Source organism: Hippichthys cyanospilos, chromosome 9, assembly GCF_059441005.1.
Source record: "Hippichthys cyanospilos isolate Australia breed blue-spotted pipefish chromosome 9, RoL_Hcya_1.0, whole genome shotgun sequence".
NCBI lineage: Eukaryota > Metazoa > Chordata > Actinopteri > Syngnathiformes > Syngnathidae > Hippichthys > Hippichthys cyanospilos.
The window spans coordinates 10,078,515-10,105,496 of record NC_142377.1 but is presented as its reverse complement, the minus strand read 5'-3'; the positions used below and the strand labels follow the sequence as shown (position 1 = coordinate 10,105,496).

Here is a 26,982-nt window from a genome sequence, read left to right as displayed (position 1 = left end):
CGGTGGCTGACAATTATCTCCGCAATCGTTTACCCTTGATGTGTTTTTGTCTCAGAGGTTTGTGAAATCAAGCAAAAGGTAGTTGGTTGACGCTTATTTGTTTTTTGCCGTTTACTTGCTGTTTGAAGTGGTGTTCAGGCGCTTGAGTAAACCTCTGTTGAGTCTGACGTTCACGTCGTCGGTTCATTTAGTGTCTTTCAAAAAAAAACAAAAAATGAATAAATCCTCAATCCAACCTGCTCTTACTAGGTTTTGGACTGTGCGGATCTCCTACGCATCATGTCTCCCGTGGGGGCTGAAGGAGGAGGCAGATCTGACAAGGTCTCACAAAACATTACGATGTATTGGGAGAAAAAAAAGTTTAGATTTGCTAATACCTGCAGAAATCTTTTTAAAATCTCACATACCTCCCCGAAGGGGGCGTGTCCATGTTAGTGAGCTTCTGCTGTAAGCAATGTGTCCAACAAGTAGTTTTTCCTAATATTACAAGCACAAACTTTTGTAACTAATGAAATATTTTGATTTTTGACTTAAAAAGTGCAACAAAGTTTAGCCTTTTGAGGCTCATCTTGAGATGAACAGATCACGACAGAGAAACAATTGCGCTGTACCGCAACACACAACACACACACACACACACACACACACACACACACACACACACACGCACACACACACACACACATGCACTGAGTCATAACTTGCAATGTTTTTAGCCACAGGGAAATCTTTTATCCACATAACTAGATTAAGTCACAGTGAGCTCCGATCAGCTTAATTTGGATTCAGCTCTCTTTGCCCCTCCCTGATCTGCCTGTTACGACGTCTCCATGTGTGCCTGTCACTCAGTCTGCCTAAGTGGCAGGATGTTTTGCTCCTTTTATTCCTATCACCTCATTTTAACGCCTGCCTGTCTGAGAAATCAAACGAACAAACAAACAGAAACGCCACAGGCTAAAGCCTTCCATTTTTAGTGATTTTCCTTCCCCAGCTCAATTGTTTTTTTTTTTTGTTTTTTTTCATGAATGACATAAAACATCTTTACTCCAGTAACGAGCAGATTTGTACATTTGAAGCGTTTTTGTAACCAGAAGCATGTTTTTCCCCCTCATTTGTAAACATTGTTAATGAAGTCGCTCTTTTTTATTTATAGACTTGAAAGATATTGATGTGTGCGGTTTGGAATGACATGCATTTCCTCCAGGAAATAATGTTCCTATTCCCAGATTTAGCATCTCATCTGCAAGGGGGAATATTTTCAAGCCATTTATTTACTAACAAATGAGAATCAAGCGCTTTGAGTGTTCTGGCATCTCAAAGAATTCTACAGGATTTGCTTGGAATCAAAAACTAATTCTGTCTGACTGTTAAAAACTAATTCTGTCTGACTGTTAACTTCGTGAAGCCTTGATTTGCCATTTGAACATTCTGCGTTCTTGGTCAACTATGACTATCATTTACCTGTTGATCTAAAAGCAGATTTTCCAATTTACTTGGTTAATGTTCAAGGCAAAGCCTTTTTTTTGGAAGTCAACATTTGGACATTGGATATTTTATGCCACTGTTAATCTCACTGGTAATCTTTTGTACAGTGATTCTCAAATGACGTAATTTGAAGGCAGATTAGGAGTAACATGAAATTTGAACAGGGTTTATGGAGGTATCAGCGAATCTAATTTGCCCTATTGTCCGTTGAAGGCACACCTTCAATGAATGGCCTATTTTAAAACCGTTTTCATATATAAGGTGCTTTCACCATAAGGCACATAGAAGAGAAGCCATAGTAGTGGCTGGGCTTGCACCATGCAGCCACAAGATGGAGCTGCGCTAAAGGGAAAAACAAATCAGATAAGTCAGTCAAACTTTACATTAGACAATCAGAAAGCAAGAATAATGATTAGTTCTGGAAAGTACTATCTAAAAAATGAGGACGGAATATCTCTTAATTACATTCAAAGATCAATGTCAACATGATTTTAAAAGAATACAATTATTCCATTAAATATTAAACTTAATGTTTTTAATCAAATTGCGAACAAAAAAATACCTTAAAATATATTGTTTTGCTGATTAAAACACAGTTTCTGGATTTGTTTTATAAAATCACATTCTTTTTACAAAAACCTTTTCACACCTTGTCGAAATTTCAAAAAGGGTGTTTTTTTTTTTGTCCCCCCAAAATTAAAACGTGCAGTTTATTCGGTATATAAGGCGCACCGGATTGTAAGGCCCTCTGTCAGCTTTTGAAAAACTTTAAGGCTTTTAGGTGCACCTTATAGTATGGAAAATATTGCAGAGTAATGCTTTTGAATGCCGCTCCCATAAACATATCCATAGTGGTGTGACGCTAATGTCTTCTGGCGTTTTTTAATAAAACGCATTTGAAAATACACATTCTAAGAAACTAAAAACCGATGGTGCTATTTAAGCCTATTTTTTTTTTTTTTTTGCATCCAAAAATGCTTTGCTCTGCTTAGGGGGCACTAAAAATAAAATGCACAAGGTTGTACATTATCGAAAAGATTGAGAAGCACTGCTCGAGTTTATTTATTGAGGACTTGTATGCGTTAAGGGAACCCTAATCTATGTTTATATTCTAAATATTTGATCAATGGATTGTTCCCAAGGCTGGAGCGCAATAATATGAGTGCTTGCGCAGCTTCGACAGACACATTTTCCTGCCCTCTCTCAGCTTGTCTTTTTTTTCCTCCTAATTTTCGGAGTAGTCAAATCAGCAGTTACATAACGGACCTCTGACTCTCACTCTCCCAATATGTTCACTCACGCTGTCCAAATGTGAGGAACAAGGCATATCGCCGTGGTTTCCATCCACTCCAGCCTTGAGAAGACAGGCCGCGAGCCTTGTTCATTACTGAAAAATACAAAAAAAAAAAAAAGGGACCGAGATGTGAGGACTAAAAGATGGACAAGAAGTGGGAGGGGAACGGGATAAGAAGGCACAAAAAAGCGGAATTATACGGAGGGCCAGAGGGAAGGAGGGGACGGATGGGACAGAAAAAGAAAGGGGAGGGGGAAGGTGGTGGATAATGAGGGATGGAAAGGAAAGAGAGGGATAAGCAAGAAGGGGTTGGGGGGTGCAAAGAGAGAGTTGAGGAGGCAGGCGTTTGGCCTGCGGGATTGCGGCGCGTTTATCCTCCTCTGCAGCCGCCTTGTGAAGCGCTACCTCAGGAAAAGACTTCTAAAGCAGGGTGGCCGCCACTGAGCTCTTAATACCCACAACATACACAAGGGATTGGGGGGTGACGATTCCTGCGCGAGGACTCGTGTGTTTCATATCATATCTCTGCAGACCTTATCCACTGCCCGCCGCGAGGTTACCTCGAGTCGGCTGCGGGCGTGACGTTAACGGACTGGAAGCTTTTGGAGCATGGGCAGGGGTTATGTGCTCTGACTTTTCTGATTTCTTACTTGAGACTCGTCATTTTGGGGGGGTGGTATAATGACCTATATTGACCTAATAACATATGATGGGTGCATATAATTTATATAATACATTAATACATCCTCTTTTGCAGTAATATCGAGAAAAAAAAAAAAATGACCCAGGCAGTATGAACATAATTACTGTGTGGTAACGAATAGGGATGGAGTATTTTTTTTCTTAGCTGAATGCATTGCCTGTTGCTTTACTCCATTATACTAAAACAGCCAAATGTTGTGAGAAGGACAGTTAACGCTTCGAAATAAACTGTATCATAACATGTGCAAACAACCTTGATACGAGTTTATTTTAGTTTACAGTATTAGTTCCTCTCGCAAGCATGGTTGCGATGATGGGCTACTTGATAATCTTTTGCTCCTAGAGAGCATTTCACAATGTAAACAACACAGTAGTTTTTTTGTTTTATTTTTTCAATTGATGTTGGTTTTTTAGGGTTTTTTTTCACCAAAGATACCTCGAAGCTCGAGCGGTCGACCACAATGGATGCATTGAGTACCCCTGATTTACACATTTTTTACTTTGTTTCGTTGTCCCTCAAAGTTGAAAAAAAAAAAAGCAATGAAACAAAAACTAGATGGTGGAAAATGTACATGTACTCAAAAAAGCTTGTCAAACAAATTCCGGGACAGATTTTCCCGCAGTGATATCAAGGTTCTGAGTAACAACACAAAAAGAATGCACTGAAAATAACAATAGGATTACACTCTTATGAGATGGTGATTTCTATTCTAATCTATTTAATGTTCATATTTTTCCATATGCTCAAACTGAAGCAGCACTCCAGTTTCAATGTGTATCATACCAGCTATACAGTGAAAATAAAGGTATTCTATTCTATTCTATTCTATTCTATTCTATTCTATTCTATTCTACTCTATTCTATTGATTTGTGTCCACAGTAGTGGACATTGTTTTTGGTCTGTATCTTTTGTATCATTGGCGCTGCCCTACCCTTCCTAGTTTCCTCAGTAGTGGACATCCTGGTCTTTCCAGTGGTCTCATTTCTTTGGGTGGGATACAACTTACTTGGCACCCCCACTGAGACGAATGAATAGGCTGGGTCTCAAGAAGATATAATAGGCAGTAAAAAAAAAGAAATAAAAAAAAAATCGAACTATATTTTCTGTACTATTTGAATTTTACTTTGATAAAAAGTGAATCAATACTTCAACTTTGAGCAGGGTATTTTCCAGAGTACTTTTTCCCCCTCTGGTTCCATCCACAAAGTGTTTTAAATAAAGAAGCCCTGCCCACTGGGAATTGCTCTAAAACTCCCTGTGAGCGCCAGCTTATAGAAGAACAGAAAATACTGCATGCAATGTTCTCCAGAGGCTCCCGAATGATTAATTCAACAAAAGAAATACCTAACGGGTGATAAAGATGAAAGATGTGAAAGAAATTTCCTCTTTTGGATGCATCTTACTGACAGCGTTCGAAGATCGTGCAGACTCTCTCGCCGTCATTCCTGCCAAGTTTCCTTCCCGGGCTAATTAAAGTGACTTTCATATTTGACAAACACAAGCCATAATGTATACTCATGATAAATAGATTATGATAGCGAAAAGTGTGTAGCATAGATATACAACTCGCCCCACTTATATCAATGCCAACTTACGATACGCCCTCCATATGATATGGTACTCACTTTAAAGATATCATTGGAATAAAATAATCGATAATAATATAAAGGGTCAGTTTTCATGACAGATATAATTGATGGCCTTTAAGGGATTGATAAATTGTGAATTAAGATCTGTCATTAATTAAAATAAAAGAGCTTAGCCGTGACTTGCTATGTTAGCGTCATTGCTATATTTAGCTGCGGCTGTAGGCTCAGCTGTTTGCTTTACATTGATGTAGTAGGCTAAACTTGAGTTGCTTCTCCGCTAAACAAATTTCTACTTATAAAAAATGAACATCACTGCCTGTATCTCTGCGTTTTTAAAGTTAAATTTACCATATTACTTCTTTGAGAATTCGTAATACTCTAATGATTTTTATTTTCAGTTTTTGTGTATTTTCTATGGTAAAAGGTTCCTATGGATCAGTTTTGGAACCCAATATGTATGAAATACCATTTTTACACATTTTCGTAATTAATCAATGATGTAATATCCATTGCACAATTAAGGTAGTTTTTAAATTTACATACATTAAATACATATCATTACATGGATGTTTAATGATACTTTGAAAAGGTTTACCACAAAGGTAGTCATTGAAATTGTATTTCTTGTACTTTTACTCTTTTTTTAAAAAAAAAAAAATCTTCGAGTGACTCGCTTAGGTTTCCCATACACTTTAAATTGGGAATACAAAAATGTTTTGATGAATAATGCAGCCAGTTCATTGACAACATTTTTTTCTTACAATTCTGAAAATAAAGAGAAAATTTGCCAGGTTTTGTGCTGACTTCTTTCATCCTCAACATCAGCTCTTTTCCACAACTTGGGAATGTAGTTCAGAGTTCTAAAGTTGTCTCCTCATCAATATGCAATTAAAAGTTTGCTAAAAGTGGCCAAGATCATACCATTGCTAAAATCATTCCCCATGGCCAGTTTTACTTGCAAAATGAAATTAAATTTTCAAGTATCTCATGAAAGGTTTCAGATACTTTAAAAGGCCCTATAAATCTGTGATTTTTGGACCAGAGATGACATGTTCAGGTCATTTTGGCCATTCGTGAGGTCGTCCAAGAACCAACTCATTCAGACATTTCCTCAAATTGCCACAAAATTGCATGAGGGATTCTAAATTGTGAGAAATTTCTGTCTCTATCACCCCATAATTGATTCACTGTGATCCCCAGAAAAAAGGGCTCTCGACATCTTTTTCACCACTCAACATGAAATTGGATTGTCAATTCGAACATAAGATGCCTCGAGAGTCCATGCCTGAGAATGATCAGGAAATCTTTTTTTCTTTCTTTCATTCTTTCCATCACAATCACAGTATCAATTTGTATGGTCATCACTGTTGACCAATGAGCTCCCGCGGTAGATTTTCATCGACCCGTGACCCTCGACGAAACATCAAAACCTGAGCGAGGCTTCACGGCGCGCTATTAGAAGACTAACCACCCGTGTGATAACATCTTAAGTGCTTTTTAATGGCGGCGTAGGGGGTCGCTGCGGTGTGCTCGCTAAGGTCTTTGTTGCGCGGGTGTTTACTCGTGCATGGGCCCTTATCATCAAACGCTGTCTCATTAAGAGAATAGAGAGAATAGACCACATGGAAATATAGAGATGTAGGCTTGTGAGGCCTAAGAAGGCAGCATGATATTAAAGGAATTTAAAAAGGAGCATTGTGCAACTGTACTTCAACTATGCAGTTTTAGAAATCTATTGAGTTACAGTAGAACTCCTCTACGAGGAAATCATATTTGCACCCGGAATTTTTTCACAACGGGGGACTTTTCATCAAGCAAATCTATGTCTCGGACGTAAACATAAAAAACGTGCAATCTACAATCTGACTAAAATTAAAAACAAAACCACAAAGACAGAACGAAATTGCCAAATCTACAATAAGCATTCGTTCTCATACTTATGTCAATTTCCTGCTTAATGTCTTTCACTTTGCTTCATCCATCTTTCATTTTTCTTACATTTTTTAGAGTTTTTTTTAGATTTAGATTTTTTTTGTATATTGTATTGTATTGTATTGTATATTGTAATTCGCCGGTACAAATACCTTTATGGTTTGTCTGAAAAGAATTACCGTGATCCAAATACCGTAAACAACTCCTGGCCAGCACCATGTCGGGGAGAGATGAGGAGTCTGTTAAAAACTGTTTGGAAGAATTTAGATTTACTAGGATTATCTACCTCTGTTATAGAGTAGTGTTGTTTGTATGCTGTAGACTCAATTTACTGCCACCTAGAGTATGGGAGAATCTCTTCTGACTGCGGGGGAAAGCCACTCCGAGAATTAAGTGCTTCAAAAGGCGTGCCGGTGCGTCAAGTATAAACCAAGATAGACTTTTGCTGCAGGCTTTTTTTCACTATAATGATTTTCAGTGCAGCGCAAATGGAGAAAAAAAAATCGTATTATGCAACAGGGGGATGGAAAGGGAAAAGCTTCAATGCATGGACTGTTTTCACACTGGGGGGTATTTTTGCACATGCAGGTTTCGTTGTAGAAGAGTTATACTGTGAACTACGGAAGCCTGGAGCTACTAATGTGTTTTTATCAGCAAACTTGTCCTCACATACTTGTAAATACATTCAAAGATTGGCACCAATGCTAATATCTTGTAAAAATGTTATGTTCCTATCACTACATTCAAAAGCATTAAATTAGATATGCTGAAACCTGAAGAAACCCTCTTAATAACTCATGTACCCCCTATTGAGGACCTCAACTCTAAATTGCATCATCTGTATAACAGATTTACTGAATTTGGGTTTCCTGGATGATGTGCAGTACTTAACAACTGCACAATTCTTGAACCCAACATTAGTAGCCAAACTTAACAAGACTGAATACGAAATGCTAAAATGTTTGAAAACAAATACAAGTGCCTGGGATGGACTGTCTGGACTCTTATAAATGTAAAATTATGTCTTTGTGATTGAATGAGTTCATGAAAAACTGACCCAGTTTAGTCATAAATTGCTTCCTGTTCCAATTAATTAGCTCTTAATTTGGAGATCTAAATCTACGGTTCTTGTTACGGCATTAAATAAAACCCATTAAATTACATTTGCTGACACCGAGAGGAACCCTATTAAAATTTCACGTACTCCCCGAAGTGACTTTCCGTACTCTAATTTGAGAAGCACTGTCCTGCTAGATTCCCATGAAAGCAGTTTGACTGGCAAAAGTGAATGCTAATGATTACCTTTATAAATCATGTAATAAACGAGGACTTTAATGGCCTGACAGATATTTCTGACAAGAGGGGAAACATCTGCTTCATAAATGTCATCGCTCCAACATAAACTGCACAGGCCAAAGAGGGCGAGTTCGTTACGTTAGCTTGTGCCAACTTCGCATGTGCTCTGCTTACATGACCTCCATTCCGGAGATTGTAAATAATGTTCCATCGAATTAAGCAGGCTTAAATCCTAAAGCTTCGTCTTGCTGACAGAGTCTTTGGTTTGTAATCTGGATTCACAGCAACCAGTGAGGTTTTTGGGGATGTATGTTTTTCATTTTTCTCTGAAATAACGTCACTGTCAGGTAAACATTTAGTGGATGAGGCTGGAGTGGGTCACCAATTACTGTATTTTCCGCACCGTAAGGCGCACTACATTATAAGGTGCATAGAATAGAAGCTACAGTAGTGGCTGGGGTTGTGCTATGTATCCACTAGATGGAGCTGTGCTAAAGGGAATGTCAACAAAACAAACAGATAAGTCAGTCCAACCTTTCAATCAGAAATCAAGAATAAGGATGTTTTTTGGAAAGTATTGTCTTAAGAATGACAAAAAAAATACTTCTTGTTTACATTAAAATACTATTTAGATTGATGTAAGGGCGAATCTATAGTTTAATATTGATGGAGTATCGTAATAAGCCCTGCATGCAGGCAGTTTAACACAACCAGAAAATAGAGCAATCGCTTCAAAACGCCTGAGGAGGGAGGCAAAACAACATAAACACAGCCAATCTCACAGTTCATGACAGTTGATGATGCCATAAAGTGGGAAACTTTCCATAAAAGAGAGGACAAAAAAACTGAGTATTGCGCTTCGTAACGTGAATAAAACGCAAGCCAGTTTCGCCACAACACGGGGGTTTACTGTCTTATATTGCTTCAAAATTGGAGGATATAGAGCATATCAAAAGTTCAAAAATGTAATTTGTTAAAAAAATACATTCATAACTGAAATGCAGATGTAAAACTGGAAGAATTTACATGGCCAGTAAGTTATTTTACTTTTTCATTCCCCAAAAATTAAAACTCACAATTTAAGCCTTGTATAAGGCGCACCAAACTAAGGTGCACTGTCAGTTTATGAGAAAATTGAAAGCTTTTAGGTGCGCCTCATAGTGTGGAAAACAAAATACCTTTGTTGAATAACTCACACCCCAATCCCCGACTGCGGTAGTTAAAAGAGGTGGAGGAGGCTCGGAGATGCCGAGCGAGTAATTAAACGAAGATTGCAGGCTATTGAAGGATCTCCGGGGCTAATACAGTACCTCCTCTTCCTCACTCCCAAGATGAAGATGACAGTTAATGATTGTATTGTATTTTTTAAAGCACTTCAGATCCTATATTCCATAGCTCAGTCCAGCTCTCTCCACGCAGAACAAGCAGGAGCACCTCTTTAATATCGACCATTTTTGCCTTCATGTTCCATTAGCAAATTGCCAAAATGTGCCTCTCTCCTCCCCGCGTGCCCACTAACTCCTCCATTAGGAAACTAACAGGGGAATGTATTCATTTAAAAAGCAGGAAAAACAATAAACTTCCCTCCGGGCTCTCTTTTTTTATTTTTATTTTATTTTTCAACTTTGCAGAAGCGAGGCGCTTGGACGTGGACCTGAGTCATCTCATCATCGGGCTGAGGGATGGTGAGTCCTTTATTTGTGTAATCCCACCGGCCGTGAAGTTCTGCTTGACCAGCACACCGCCGATTTTGTCCGACTGTGTTTTGATGTCATGTGTGTACCCGCCGAGATAAGATAATCCCATCCATCTTCTGGAGAGTTGTATAGAAAAAAAAATACAAGCTGCTTTACAGGACACAAGCTTTGACCTTGGACCGTCGTGTTTCTTGTTAACGCTCGGCTGCTCACATATCTTGACCAAACACTTTTGAACTTTACGGGATTTATTTTTTTTTCCAAGCAAGGGCATTAAGGATTTTGAATTGCATCCGTTACAGGATGTTTTTGGACAGCTGGGGACAAAGGTCAAAGTCTTGACTTTATTTGACTTCCAAATGTTTAGCGTATTTTGTTTCCTAAATGTCAAGAAACCAAGAACAAAACTGATACGGTACGCTAGGCTATCATAAGGCATAACATGATTTGATATAGTATGATGATATTCTGTTAGAACAATCAAACCTAATCAATTAATCGACGACTAATCAATGTTCACATAAATCGGAAACATTGCTAATAATTGAATTTTTTACTTTAAATAATCCGAATCCCGATTTTCAGCCATGCAATAGTAATTCTTCCGATTGCTGAAGTCATTTTGGGAACTTGGTCGAATTTTCCTTTTGTTTCATCCAAATAAAACACTTGATTGTTTCTTTGGGAAAACGACGTACAAACCAGTGACTTAATTTGTTTTGTTGTTGTTTATTTTTGTTTGTTTTACTTAATAATGCAAAATTAAAAAAAAAAAACAGTAGGAAATAACCTCAAAATGAGAAAAAATGATTTTGTCCAACACTTGAATACAAATTAGATTTTGATCGATTAATCAGTAGGATGATTGATAGTGTCATCATTTATACAATACTGTACACTACTGTATAGCATGCTACATTATGAAACATGATGAAACATAAACGCACAATAAATCATTAGGGATGTCCCGATCACATTTTTTTTTTCATACTTGTGTGGTATGGCCGGATATGATACGGCATCTTATACAATTCAATGCTACATTGATATGATATATTTCGTTTCGGTACACATTACGATGTCATACAATACAATGTGGTATGATATGTTGAGATACAATATGATTTGATGCAATATGTTACTATACATAATGGCGCTACCATATCCTTCTTTTCATTTGTGTCTACAATATTGGACAATTATTTTTGGTCTACGTCATTTGACTCAGTGGAGCTTCTCTACTAAGTCCTAGTGTCTTCATTTGAGGACATCCTGGCTTTTCCAATAATATCTCATGTTTCTTGCTGAGGCAAAATGGACAAAAGAATAGGTTGGCTCTCAGGATATAATAGAGCGCAATACAACGCAACATTTAAGACACCATAAGAAAACGTATGTGTGTGTGTGTGTGTGTGTTTGTTTACCTCCAAATCTGCGGATTATTGCACATCCCAAAATTTCGGAGTCATGATTTTAGGTCTCCCCGAGTATTAATAAGTTTTGTCCTGTGTTGCATCCTCACATATCAGGGTTAATATCAAACTTCGGCAGATCCAATCATTGAGATGAGGTGTGCTTGATTCTGTTTACGCCATCTGCTGTGTGATATAATTGAATGTGCTGCATGCTATAATTTGATCTATCTGTGTGCGAATTGCGTGTGTGTGTGTGTGTGTGTGTGTGTGTGTGTTGTCGCTCATTCAGCGCAAATCAAAATAGAAGAGTCTTGCAGGGATTAGTGGTAGCCACTGAACTTGTTATGGCAATAACCTCTTCACTTGATGAAGGTGATATAACGCCTCTCATAGCAATGATGATATTATACTGCATTGAACCACAAAAAGAATGCTACATACTTCTTTTAATAAGCAGGATCGCACTAATTAAAGATTCTCTAGCAGAAACTATGTTATCTTATTTAATATTTATCATGTTTTGTGTTTGTTTCGCCTTATACCTTACTTTGTTTATATACCCCAGTGTGCAGTATACATTATATGTAATGCTAATCTCATTTTTTGATTGGTTTTGTTCCAATGTTCAATTATATATAGCACAGCATAGCCTGACCCCAATATCATCCTGAGAGACTATTAATGTATAATTTATTGTATAACATTTTCTGTGGATGAATCACAATCTCCCAAAATAAATAAATAAAATACCACCAGCTTTACAACTACTATAATGTTCAGTTGTGACCAACATGGTCAGAGATGTGACAAGATACATTCTGATACAATATGTTACTGTAAATTATGATAAATACTTCCCTATATTATAGGATAGGGGTATATTTGTGTACGAGCATATAATCTTTCACAATTGGGTACAGTGGGGAATGATAAGATTTACACTCAAGGAGATAATATGAGAAATTGAGACAGTGGTTTTCAATTTAATTTCAATGAAATATTTTTCTGCCAGGTACCCTCAAACCCGTGGTTCTCAACCTTTTTTCACTGAAGTACCGCTTGTGAAATATATTTTCACCCTTTAACGAGTGCAATGCATTATAGGTTAAAAAAAACAAAAAACAAAAAAAAGACGTAAAACGATTTCAAACATTTCAAACGTCATTTGTATTGGTCCAAAAGAAATAACTAAAATATGATTAAATATTTGTCCACAAAAATAATCAACATAAATTGTCATACCTTTTCTCAAAAATAAATACCTATAAATAAATATTTGTCCACAAAAATATTAAACATAAATCACCCTCTTTTGGAATTACAGAAGAGCTCTGTCCACACAAAATAAATCATAACTTGACAGGTAACGAGAGGTGGCACATGAAAAGTTCAAAATTCCAAATCATTCAAGCTAGGGAGAGAATCTGGGTTTTTTAAATGATGAAATTGAATATCCTACTGAACATAGAATTCGCTTGTGAACTTATATTTTCCTGAAACATTGAATTAACTCAGTAATTATTTTTAACATAGTTTTTTGTTTGTTTAAAATTTCCAGTACCTCCTGGACTTCCTTCACGTACCCCACGGGTACTCGTACCTCTGCTCCAACCAGTGCAAAATATGTTTCGATCGGGAATAAAAAAATATTAAAAAAAAACCCAGAGCTGGGTCCTCTGTGTCTTATTTATTAAACTTTGAAATGACATTAAATAAAATTCAAAGGGGGTCATTGAAAGGTTGTCCACTGGTCTCCAACATTAACCCTTGTGCTTTATTTTGACCATCTTTTGCTCATTTCCAATCAATCCTACAATTTTACAATCTTTATAGTGGCCATGTTGAAATTTGACATGTTGTCAACATCTTGGTGAAACTTCAGCTCCCTTGTGTCTTCTTTCAATGCTTTCCCCTTGATGTGAAATGCCTTTGATATAACCATCAACATTAGGACAAAATACCGCACAAGTGTTCAGGATTCAAAGTGTTTATTGTGATGTGCACAATGTAGGAACAAGTTTCTCCGTCCAATTTGTATACAGACAGTGATTCATGAGAGTTGTTTGGAAATGGTTCGGTTTTGGGAGTTTCTCCAAACGTTTTCAAAAAAATGTTCAATCCAAAGTCCTCTAGACTCAATACAGTAAATCTAGCAAACAGCTTCCGTGGTTGGCAGAGGAAGACTGTGGTCACAAGCGTGTCACTGGTACACAGCCAGGATGAGGCTTTACACGTTTTAAATCCTCCAGCGCTGATCAAAAGCAACTCTTGCAACTCACACATGCGCTAAATCCACATCCAAGGCTTGATGACAAAAAACTTGAGCAATAAAAACGGTCGCTGACCTTTGTGTCGCTACTCACCGTGCAGATGGTCCTGGGCATGTTTCTCGCTAGTCTCTTTTTGCATCATTCCTTTTATTCAATGGCCCGTTTTTACTATAGCCTGCTGTCATCTTTTTATTAAAAAAAAAAAGAAAAAAAAAGTTTCCCGCTTTGCTGGTCCTATAAACGTGGTCAATATGTTCTAATTAAATCATCCCATAGAGTCCACACCATCCAATAAATCGTAAAACTTTTATGTGATGAATAAGTACATTTTTGATGGCCCTTTTATTGTCAAAGTAAGCTCATATTAAAATGTTGCTTGTGTCAACACTCTTTGGATGAATGTGATGCAAGGAGAACATTTGGATTTGATTCAAATAACGAAAAAAAAGACCCCAATCATGTCTTGTTTGGAGGCTTTTAAGAGGATTTTATAAATCTCAAATACCCACAGTTCAATCTATTTTTTTTAATGCACAGGCTTAAACAAAACTGTGTCAATATTTACAGTGTGTTGGTTTGAAAGTGTGGGTGGAGAATGAAAGGAATAGTCAGAATACAAAGACTGTTTTAATGAAAAAAATCATTACTAGGAAAGAGATGAGATCTCATTTGACACGATCTTGCGAGACGAGAATGCTACCAGGTTTCTCGGCCTTGCGCATCTTACGATATGATTATATTTTATTTCTTTGCTTGCTGGGCCACGGGTGCAACAAAATGCAAGAGAATGAGATGTGCGTGGTGCACTGAATTAAAAGCAACAAAACTGCAAGCTGCAAAAGTGGTGAGAAAAACAGTCAAAGCATCAAAATAAACCTTATTATACCAAATATAAATGGACCCGAACATTTTGGCTCGCTTTTATTTTGAAGTATTTCCCAGAGGCATGTTGCAATAATGGTGACAGCATTCTACTGCACATACTGTTCTTCCTTCTGGAGTCTCGCCTTATGATATAAACAATACAACTTTGTTCTGAAATCACGTTCAATCTCCAATTCAGCACACACACAAAAAACATTTTTCCCCATTTTTTTTCCCCAAAGTGAAGACCAAAAGTATGGGTTTGTCATACAAACGGTTAAAAATTAGATCATTTTTTATTCGATACCTCTCGAGGATGATCAATCCGTCACGTAAGGAGAGTTTTGATGCACAAATGCACATTTTTATATTGTTCGCATTCTTACTTCCTTGTTGATGGGTATGTCCTGTATTTGGGAAATTACAGTAATGATGCTGATATGTCATTTCATGGTATTTTTCACAGTGTTGAACATAAATTAGCCGCTAGCTAACTGCGTTTGAGTGCCAGCAAGAGCAGTTGGATTAATTTTCCGAAGCTCTGCTTTTGAAACGGTTGCTGTTCCTACTGATCACTTTTGGACACAACAACCTGAGTCAGATTTGTCTTCTATGGCTTTGACATCACATTGTCTCATTGAAAACTTTATGAGGAGAGTTGCCTGAAATATCAATTTAATTTTAAGTTAAAAAAAGTATATATTTTTTTTAAGAACTGATAATATTTGGTCATTCATTAGTAAAAGAAAATGTGTAATTTTGTTTCTAATAGTTTTTCATTTGGCTAAATAAATGTATTTTATTATTTTTACCCAAAAAACTAAATATTCAATAGAAACATCACGGGAGGAATACAGTATGCACATTAATTTCGAATCGCCTGTATGTCGAAAATTTGGTTTCACAGTGTAGTAAATGAATGGTAAAATATTAGCATATCAGACAAAGACATTTCACAAACACTATGATTTATGCTGACCACCAAACCTGCCACGGGCTGCATGGATTTTGAAACTAGCACATCTGCAGCAGAAAAATGAGCCTGTAACAAAAAGTGACTCCCCTTTTTTATGTTTACTTTTGCATGCTATTGTTAATTTTTTGCAGTCTGCTCAATGAAAAGAAAACTTTGAAAACTGGAAAACTTATATTGGGCGTTATTTAATATCATTCATTTTGCCAGACTCACCTCGTTCTCGTGGACTGAATCTCGTGAAACATTTCCTCTCGTGGGATCGGTGTTTTGTCCCACCCCCAACATGTTTTAAGGTTATTATATTTTACTTATATGAAAGCTTATGATAAAAAGGACATTTTCTGGAATCTGAAGAGGGATAGGTAAAATTCCAACACAATGTAACAAAAGGCTGACGAAACAGTCAGTCTTGGGTAATACTCCGAGACCACTCATCATTATTGCCTCAGTCAAGAAATGTTTCATTCAAAGTCAAAGTTGACAGTGTTACCGCAGAACATCAATGATTAAAAGAAATTGCTTGAGTTTTGAAGCCAGCCAATATAAAATAATGATGTCTATATCTTAGCTACAAAGGATTGTTTGAACTTGCTTCTGACACAATTTAATTGACCACTTGCACTCCAATGAATTAATTAGCACAATGTATGATAATCATTTATTTTAGTTCGCTGAAATATTTCAGAATTTTTGTCTGATTGTTTATGGAATTTAAACCTAATTTTAAATTACTAAACAACATTAAAGTGTTTCTTTGGAAATCACGGGGATTAAATTCCAAAAATACTCTTTGAAGTATAAGTTGATGTTTTTTTCTTTTTTTTTTAATATATAATATATATGTGTACATGTATATATCGGGATATGTACGTGTTTTTCTTTGAGTAAATTTTCCATATTTTTATATTTTTATTGTTTATTATTTATGGTTTCGATCATTTTATATATTTTTCCAGGTTGTTTTAGGGTGCTCTTTCATTTCTCTTAAATGTTTTTTTTTTCAAATAACAGTAAGTTTTTAAGTTGTTTTTTTTTTTTATTTTGACATTTTTTTTGGTTAGGATGAAACAATGGAGTGGTGGAATTTGTCGGGACTTTAGACATAATATTGGGACTGTAATGATTAAAGCAAGACATCTGAACATCCTTATTGTTGCAAACCTTTCTAACACAAGGCTAGCCACAACATTGCTAACATATAAACATAAAATCACCCAACATATTCCCTTAATAAAACAGTGCCAGACGGAGATCGCTCAGGTATGCTTAATGAAGCGTAGCTAATTATCAAACATTAGTAAAAACGGCGTTCCGGCAACCTGGGGAGTGCATTAATGTTGTTCTGGCAATTAGCGCTAGCCTAACTAAGTAGCCTTTACTAAGACGCCATTTGTCACACATCTGTTTATGAGCTTCCTGAGAGTCTGTATCTATTTTCTTTATGCTTGTGCTGTCACGTGCCTCCATTTGTCCCATAATCCGTAAGGCTTGGCATAGACAGAAGCGCCTGGATCTTGGGGGGATTGGGACGCGTCCCACCTCATTCATCAATCCAAGTAAACAGACTGAGAGAAGTCATTGGTTGTTTAGTGCTGTGGTTCTCAATTGTTCTTCAACCAAACACCACCTAAAAACACTCCATATACCACCATCAGGACCAGTAGCTATATATATATATATATATATATATATATATATATATATATATATATATATATATATATATATATATATATATATATATATATATATATATATATACGTATGTACACATATATATTATATATTTAAAAAAAAAAGAAAAAAACATCAATTTATACTTCAAAGAGTATTTTTGGAATTTAATCCCCGTGATTTCCAAAGAAACACTTTAATGTTATATGCAAATTTCACACAAGGAGGGCGGTGCAAGGGGGATTTGAACTTGGGTCACCGAACTGTGTAGTGAACGTGCTAACCACAGCACCTCCGAGTCGCCTCTAAGTCAATATTTATTTAACTTGACAAAAAATTTGTACCATATGCAACATTTAAAATGCATTTAAATTCAAATACGACGCGTGGTTAATGATACATAGCACTTGAGTTACTGGTACCTCATTTTAGCGTTTTAGCGTAGAGTCTGACACGGACAGGAGCAGTTGGGAGCGGTTGAACGTGTGCAGTGTTTGCACAGGATGAGGAATCCACTGTGGCGAAGATTCAAAAGGACCAATTTTACACCAGCTTACCAGCAAGGAAGTGAAAGGAGGGATGAGCGCTGCCTAGAGACCGTCAGATGCTACACAAGGGAATCCGTCTACAGCACGGCCGACCAAGGATGCAATGATTCTAAATTGGCTTGCAAGGGAAAAAAAGGGGGAGGGTTGCTCCATATAAACACGAATGAATAATATGGAAAAAATGGCCTAGCTCCTAGTCAGCTCTTTTCGATTGGTTGCTTGATGTGATGCAGATTTCAATCACCCGTGTCGGAAAGTTCAGCCATCGGCCAGAAAAATTGCAATTAGTTTTGGTCCTGGATTTAATCTTTGAAGAACGTTGGGCTTATTTGATCATTGTCCATCTGTATGAAGTATGTCTATAATCCGCAGTTTTAAATCCTTCTTTGTCGTCACGAGTCCAGTACGCAGAGGATGACGTTTAGGTTTAAATGACACCAAATTGGAGCCCAGTGTTCATAAAAAAAGGTTTGGTGTCATCCTATCAAATAATCCCAACATAGATGTTTAGATCTTTAGATGTTAAAGGTTAAATTTAGCGAGTACCAACTGGCCTTCCCATCCTGTATGCCTCCCTTTGTTGCTCATTGTCTTTATATGTTTTTCGGATGATTCAATTCAATTAAGTGAAATCTCATTGTCCTTGTACTTGTATTGTGTAATGACAGTAAAGAAACCTTGACTTTGAATAGATCACTAGTCCGTCATAAGATGTGGACATGATTTACATATGTGTTTGTCTGCTAAGGTCGTTTAATAGCTTCTCTGTAACAGTATAAGGGAATCCAAACATAACACTGCAGATACGAATGAGCCAACTTGTCTGGTGACAACATTATGGAGTGCATGTAACATGATGGATGCTCCCTTAAACCCAATAAAAACAATAAGAGCAAGACGACTGGCTCGGAGACAGTGGCAGCTTTGAAGTGTATCTCGCGAAGAGACCGCGCTCACGGCAGATGGGAGAGCGCGATACTTGCTCGAGTTCGTCGCACCGGGATTGAAGCAAGCGACGCTGTAATCACTTGGCGTGTGAGTCGTGGCAGGTGGTTGGCAGCCGCCGACTCCATGTTGAATCCAGTAACTCTTGTCTTTATCGATCTGATTGTTGGGAATCGCTAACATGTGCTGCCGCAAAATCAAAACCAATTCAAAACATGATTGGTAATTGTAGAGTTGAAGAGAAGATTGCATGTTGTACCTTCTTATTTCTTATTTCTTACATTGTATACTGTGAGTAGGGACTTAGCTTTGGGGTGTGAATGTGAGATGCTATGCATAATTACGATACATCAGTGTGAGGCGTACAGCAGTCAGTATCCACTGAAATATTTTGTTTGACTGGCTCAGAAATACGTTTTACCTTCATGTACTTATACCATTTAAAGCTGTTCTAGTTCTGCAGTCATTATTTGTTACACACAAATAAATACCCAGGGACGCACAGAACAGGTACGCAGGTATGCAGAATGCCACATGCTTCATTTTGCGCATGTGCGTGCCTACCTATAACCCAAGACAACAACCGAGCATGAGCTGACCTTTTTTTTTCCCTGAAAAATGCCTCCAAGATGTGCCCTGACTTGAACCACAATTAAATGTGCAGACAAAATAGCAGACAAAACCAATGCGTTTGTTAAAGAGACAAATATTTTCAGTCATCCGTTATTTGACAAATATGAAAAGAGCATGCGAATGTAGCGCAACATATGGCTAACAAACAAGCTAATCGAGAAGCAATAGCTCATCGCCCTCTTGCTAGATGGGGAGACAAACTGCAGGAATGCAAATGTAATAGTTTTCTCTCTCATAAAGTTAAGAAGGTGCATCCCGTGTCTTCATAATCTGAGGATATTTGTTTGTTTACTGAAGTAGCTAGGATTGGCTGTCTGGGCCGCTTATCATTCTCATCAAGGAGATCAATTACGTGTGATTTTATATGATATTACTTAACCCCATTCCCCCCCCCCTAGATTTTCTGATTTGGCCTGATTTCCCTAAATGTGATAAGTGTCTGGAAATCCCTAGTAATTGTTATTTTTCCTGCCAAAAATTGGCATCGGCATAGTTAGCAATCAATTACCCCGATTTGTATGAAGAACTATGTAATATGACTAAACTTTCCAAGAGTAGAATAATACGATCGCCACACATGTAGACTGATTCAAACCCCGAATCTTAAAAAAGTGAGGCAAGCGATCGAACCACAAACTCACCGTGCTGCTCCAGAAACCGACGAATGTGATGCGACAACGCGGAATCATCGAAGCATTATTCACGGGGCGTATCGGTGAAGATGAACAGCCGAGCTCATGTTCCTCTCACGTTGGCGCTTCCACCACGCCACCAGTCTATTCATTCCTTTTCAAAAGCTTTTTTCCCCAAATCCTCTGAGCTTCCAGTTCTTTTGACTTCCGTCTCTATCTTACACTAGCTGAAAGAGAGCGAATTAAAAAAAAAAAAAAAAAAAAAACAAGCATACAGCCAGCCAGGCTCTGCCACCTCCTCAGATGCAGTGGAAGCAAGGAAGCAAAGGGACTTTTAATGAACAGGCCTTTTATTGATCTGTGGACAAAACTGTTGTTAATTATGTGCGGGTGGGCATTTAATTGAGCAAGGCAAACAAGATCCCCTGCTTGCTAATGCGTGGTCAGGAATGAAGAGAGTTTGATTGAGTCCTGTGCTGCCGTCACCAAAGGATGAGGCAAGCTAAGACTTGGCCGATTCTTTTCCACGCCCGCGTTCCTTTTTGCTTTCTTGGTGTCTCTAACCGTTTGTTTCACCCCCATTTGTCTCCTGACTCATGAAGAATGCCCTTCTGCTCATCATTTTTCCTCAATTTGTGACCTTTTGTTGTTGTTTCCATGCAGACTGCTGGTGTGTGGTGATTGTTAACTCGATCAAGCAGCGTTCCCTCTTACGGAATTATAGATGTTGGTCAAATTTACCCGCATGAATACTAATCTCATTGTTGCATATCAGAAAATACAATCTTGAATTTTCAAAGATTCAAACTCTGAAGCTCATCTGGTGAAGCATGTCGTCGCTCGAAATATACATATGTCACGTGTTTTCACAAACGCAGACTTATGCCGTGGATGTTATCGTGGAATTCCCATTTTTAGACAGCAATTCTACAATAACACCTCCTTAAGGTCTCCACTTTTATTTCCCAGCAGCCAAAATGTTCAAATTATAATTGATTTCTATAAAAATAAGGGGTTAGGAGACCATCACCACTGAACAATAAATGTGCCAAATTTAACTGTAATTTAAAATTTAAATGTAAATGGCTTCAAACTCGAGATTTCAACTTGGCAACATTCAAATTGCTCCAACTTCATTAATTCTTTAGCTCCCTGCAGGTATTCTATATTAGTTGAAAGGGAATTGGGTAAATTATCATGTGGTTCTTTCCCAAAATGTGTCTCTACTCCATGCAATTCCTCCTTATTATTTATAACCCTAATAGGGAAACTATTGCCATAGCTGTTATCTTGTCAAACTTTACGCTGCGATGAATTGGGTGGTAACATTTTAGCCCGGGTGCTCCCATGTGGACATCTCCATCGGAACCGGGCAATATATCTTCAAGACCAGCCGACGTTGACTTCAAGACCATGCGATGTTTTGTCGATCCGTAACGGATGCGAGGGATGTGATCGTCAAGTCAAATTGCTTTGATTAGAAGGCACCTGCCCTTTTGCAAACACTTTCTATCGACTCATTTAGTGTGCCAGTTTGATTAAAAACAAACAAAGGCAACTATTACAAACTAATGATCCTTACCTTTATCTGCCCTAGCAACACAAATGACGCCAATCTCCTTCGTTATTGCCTCCTGTCGTTGATGAATTATTCCGTATATTTTGCACAGCCCTGCTAATTTACAGATAACAAGACAAGGCATACAATCTCTTTTTTTTTTTTAATCCTCCGGGGAAACCTAAGCGAACAAGACAAGCAAGCAGCATCACTGAACAAGTCCCCAAAGTGAAATTGAACAAATTGTACTATATATGTTGAAGGATGAGTCAGGGCACTTGTGTTTGTCTTGACGTTTGTGCAATCAAGCAGCTCTATGACTTATGCTTGTCACTCAGCATCAGGAGACCAAGGACTGTATGAACCCCGCCCATCTATAATTACTGCTTTTTAAGGGCTGCAGTTGCCCAACTCAGACGTTGCTTTTATAATGCCATTGAACCTCTTGAACCTTTTGAAAACCTCAAAGTTCTCCCAGATTTGGTCCATGTCACAGAAATATATGTTGGAGTGGAATATATGATTGCTCATGCTTTATGGTGGACCATGAGAGATGGAGACAGAAGGAGAGAGAGCGAGGGAGAGAGAGAGAGAAATACATTTTTTTGCAGTATTATTCTCAGGCAGGTGTCGGCAACCTTTCATTCACCTTTAACTGGGAGCTGCAAACGCATTATTACATGTTATTATAGTTCATCTTACTTATGAGTAATCATCATTAGCAAAAATAGTGATAGTTTCTGTGAAGAAAAACTTATCATGTCACAAGTTGTACTGTATGACAAAGCAAAGACCTTCTGATGTCAACCTCAATTTATTTGGCTGAAATCTTACGGGAATGTATCTGTCATGTCACGGCTTCTCAGTTTTTTTTCCCACCCTCCACTTCCCCTAAACCTCCTCTCCCATCATTTCATCAACTCTCCCGCGTGCGCCTTCCCCTGCAGATATTCCAGCCTATGTCTTACTAAGTGACGTGAGGCCAGATGGAGAAAGCGCTTGTGTTTGGATGCGCATGCGGCGCCATCACTTACCGCCATCATCCACGGTGTTGCGCTTCAGAATGTCTCTGTGATGTAGTTGTGCTTGACACCGACTGATGTCCGACCATGTTGGCAATAAACTATCCGCCACGGAGTGTGTGCTGTATAGACAGAGGAGATTGATAACCCTTGTTGCAATCAAAGTCAGTGGTTGTGATTCGTTTCTCCACAATGTGTGATCCATGCAGGAGGGCTACTTGTATTTACTCCAGCAGGTGTGTTTGTGTGTGTGAGTGGGTCTATGTAAACCCATCGTGTAAACGCCGCATGGACCTTCAGAGAAACAATTTTCCGATGGCTTTTTCATTACCATACGCTTTTGAGGCCGGTTTTGTCATGAGGACAGAGCAACATATAAACTGTTACTCCGGTTACTAAGTGGGGATTTATTTATTTATTTTTTGCTTACAAATTAATAATAAAAACTTCCGGATGCTAAAAATAGTCTATCTAGGGCAGGGATGCTCAATGAGTGGATCCTGGTCAAGTAGTCGATCACAAAGGTAATACTGGTGGATTGCATTGTGTTGCACAACATGAAAAAAAAAAAAAAAAGGGTCCATACAATGGGGTTACTCGGTTAAAAAAAGCAGGAAATAATCAGAGAGCTTTTTGCTCAGAGCTATTAACACTCTGAATAAAAACTAAACAAGAACACACTCAAAATAACACAAACATGACATTGCATGAAACTATGATTTGTATTATACATTTATTCTATTTATTGTTCATATTTATTAAACTCTTGTGGAGTACGTTGACAATTTTTGATCATTTTCTTCCATTTCATTTTCACCGTCTTTCAGCTAAGGGGTGACACATTCCTGGTAGTGTGATAACTAAGTGGTCATGCCATTTTGAGCATTGACAGGTTGTGACCATCTTGGTGAAATTTCAGCTTCCTAGTGTCTTTCTCTTTGGTGTGAGATACCCTTGGTATAAAGATCAAATGATTGGACAAAATATAGCACAGAGGTGAATTTGCACCAATCAAAGTGGGGTTCCTCCCAAGACATCTAAGAAGAGTGTTGAGCATTAGAACATTTCTGTATTTTGTGAAATAGGATTTTTCTTTTTTAAGGATTACTCTTGAGCTCACCTGAACTTGGAATTAGACTTGTACGTACCTTTGTGAAATGGATATGACTTGAACTCGACTTTGACTCTGAAATTTGTGACTCAAACTTGACTCAATGAAGGTGGATATGACTTTAGCGTTAGGTTTTGGAAATACTTTCAGATTTTATTTATTGTAAATCTTAAGACATTTTCCCCATTACTGAACCCCAAGTAAAGATTTCTTTCACCCCTCGAGTATTTTTGTGTGTCATGAATACTAAAGGCTCTTCTCCCGTGCTGCCACTATGTGATTGTACAACATTCCTGCGGTGATTGCATTGTATGTCGGCGCCATAATATCCCACTGCTGCTTGGGGGCTATTACTGTCACTGTAACCCAATGGGGTGTCATTATATTGCTAACAGCTGGGGATGTTTGTTTTTCTCCTGTTACCTCAGCCTTACAGCTTTGCCTGTACGCGTACATGTGTGTGTGTGTGTGGGGGCATATGTGCATAGTCTTAGTTGTGCAGGTGCATATGTGTGATTATGACTATTTTGCTGGCCTGACATCCAGCGTGGATGTGTTCAATTTTGTTGTTATAACACGGGAGCCTCCCGTAGCTTACTGATAAATGTGCAGCCTTGAAATGAAATGGCATGCTGGACCCTGTAGGAGCAACATCGTCTTTAGACACTTCATTGCTGCTATGGACGTATTGATGGTGCTGCCGGGAGCCGTTTTTTTTTTTTCTTCTTCCTTTATCTGCATGCGTTTTAGACAGATAGCACATTTAAGAGGTACATTTTGGACCACAGAGCAGACGAGATGTTTTCATGCCATTTAATCATTCTGACAGGATGAAATAGTTGTTTTAGTTGGGGCAATAAAGCCTCAGAGGCGATACTTGCATGAATAAACTGACAAGGCAAGAGGTTGGATAGAAGGCATGCATAATTGTCAGTGAAGTGGAAACAATATATCATGTATTTTGTGCCTTACTGATGTTTATGGTAGTGTTTTACCCGTGATAGCAGCAAAGCACTCTCACAACACTTGAGTCAAAAATTCATTACACCTTACTTTTTTGGGGTATCCATTTAACATACTAAATAACCTGATAAATTGTGGGGGGGGTTTGCACAACCCCCCCCCCCTTTCTTTTTTTTTTTTTACTAAGCCTTTTGCGTTATTAGTTTAACTCTTGTGCAATATGACATTGTGATCATTTTTGTGTCAATTTCTTCCACATCATTCTGGTTGTATTTTAGCCAAAGGATGGCACACTCCTGGTAGCATGATAAATAAGCGGTCGTGCCATGTCGAACTTTGACATTTTGTCACCATCCGGGTGAATTTTAAGCTCCTTAGCGTATTCTTCTGATCTTTTACCTTCAACTTCTAACGCCTTTAATAGAAACATCAGCATTAGGCAAGGGTTTAACGAGTGCTTTCCAATTATATTTTGTTAAACATCCCCTAGGAAAGAGAAAACAATGAACCCCCCAGAAATAACATATCTTTACTAGCTTTTTTTTTGTTTTTCATTTTGCCATCAAACTACAGCTGTCCGATAACTTTTTTTCCACCCATTAAATTCATTTATTACAAAAAAAAAAAAAAAATTGTTGACGTCACTACACGTCCTTAGTAGGTAGGGTTCCCATTGACGTTCTTTCACGTAAAGTTCAAAAGTCTTCGGAAAAGTATTCAGAGACTATAACATATTAAGACTAATGACTTTATAATGCTTGTCACCATTAAATTGCAATGGATTGCATTTTAAAAGTAACTTTCCCAACAATCTGTCTTAAGTGAGCATACGTGTTTACCACAAACATCTGCAACTGTAAAAGTAAACATTCTGTTTCTCCTTACCTGAAGCCACTTGTTTTATTTGCCTTAGCTTAATTACAAAAGCATGCGAGGAATACTCAATGATCATTATCTCCACCAAGTCCATGTTTTATTCAGCACTTTTCTCTGTGGTTCTTCGCCCGTCTTTCTACTTGTTGGCAGGACTGAACGTGATGGACGTTGCGCTGTGTACCAACAAAGAGATTTTTTCTAACATGGCAAAACAAAAATAAGAAGACCTTGATGTGTAATATTTGTGCAGCCTCCTTTACACCGGTAAGCAATATTAGTCCAGAGAAATGCAATAAGTCCCACTTTAACAGTAGAATAAAACATCAGCAAAGCAGACAGGAAAGATGAAACAATATTACCCCTGCACGCACACACACGTGTACAGAATGTGTACTCACAAACCAAGTGCGCTTGACTTGCTCTCTCCGTGGCTCTATCCACACACACACACTGCTGGAAACAACAGGGAGTAGCATTATTGCAGTAATAATAATGATAATAATAACTTTCACAGGCTGTTAAGCTCATGGCAAAGCAATAGGCACCGCTACTGTCAGCACATCAAAAAAACTAAAACGCACAAACAATGGCAAGTCAAAGTTAAGGAGCAATAATATCATAAGCTGGAAATAGTCGCCTTGGCATCGCAATTTGCTGTGTAAATTTTGGACTTAACCTCTCATGTAAACACACGGACTTGCTAAACTGAGAATCAAGTGCTCGCCGACGGTCCCAAATGGTTTTTGAACAACATTTTATGGATTTTTAAGAGCGACAGGTGTCGGTGGACTTGATCGGTGACCCGTACGGAGCAATCGCCGAGGCCTTGGACGGAAGAGGAGTAGTCATGTCGAACATCGCAGCATTATAACAAAAAATGCCACCAACATGCTATGTTGGCCAACTTCAAAATAATCACACTGAATACCGTAGTTCCCTGAATATAAGGCAAACTTTTTTTTCCAAATATGAAGGCCAAAAGTATAGGCGCATCCTTTAATGAGCAGATTTTGTTTTGTCTTTCTTATTCGACACCTTTTGAGGAAGATTGAGCTGTCAGCCGGATAAGCTTAGTTTTGACGCATAAATGTACATTTTTATATTGTATACATCGTATTTTATACTGCTGTGTTCTTACAATAATTACCTTAACCGACGAGCTAGAGGGCAGACATCAGTTGGCTCTTAGTAGCCAGTGCCAGTTGCAGCCAACGGCGGTTTGTGTTAGTTGAGGTTGTCCCGGCATGTTTTTCAATAAAAGAAGCGAGCAGAAGGAACCAACGTCCAAGTCCATAGATGTTTACTCACAGTTACTGTATATTACTTTAACCGAGAGGATAGAGCTCACCCGGATTAGCTTGACACTTTCAAGTGTCTGGTAGTTGCTGATGTGAGGACTAGAAATATGACACATTCAAATGCAGTCAGACATTTTTGATTTAAGCAGAATTAAAGGCCATTGATGCATTACACATTAAGAACTGTAATGATAGTGATG

At 38.0% G+C, this 26,982-nt stretch overlaps 1 protein-coding gene across 1 annotated transcript in view; it reads left to right on the top strand.

The window, feature by feature from the left end:
* The window catches only part of cdh22 (cadherin 22), a 152,265-nt gene that overhangs the window by 34,364 nt on the left and 90,919 nt on the right, over window positions 1-26,982 (top strand). Inside the window, exon 3 of the mRNA XM_088423649.1 lies at window positions 9,932-9,985. The gene's annotated coding sequence lies outside the window, so the exon portion shown is untranslated. The remainder of the gene's footprint in view (window positions 1-9,931; window positions 9,986-26,982) is intronic.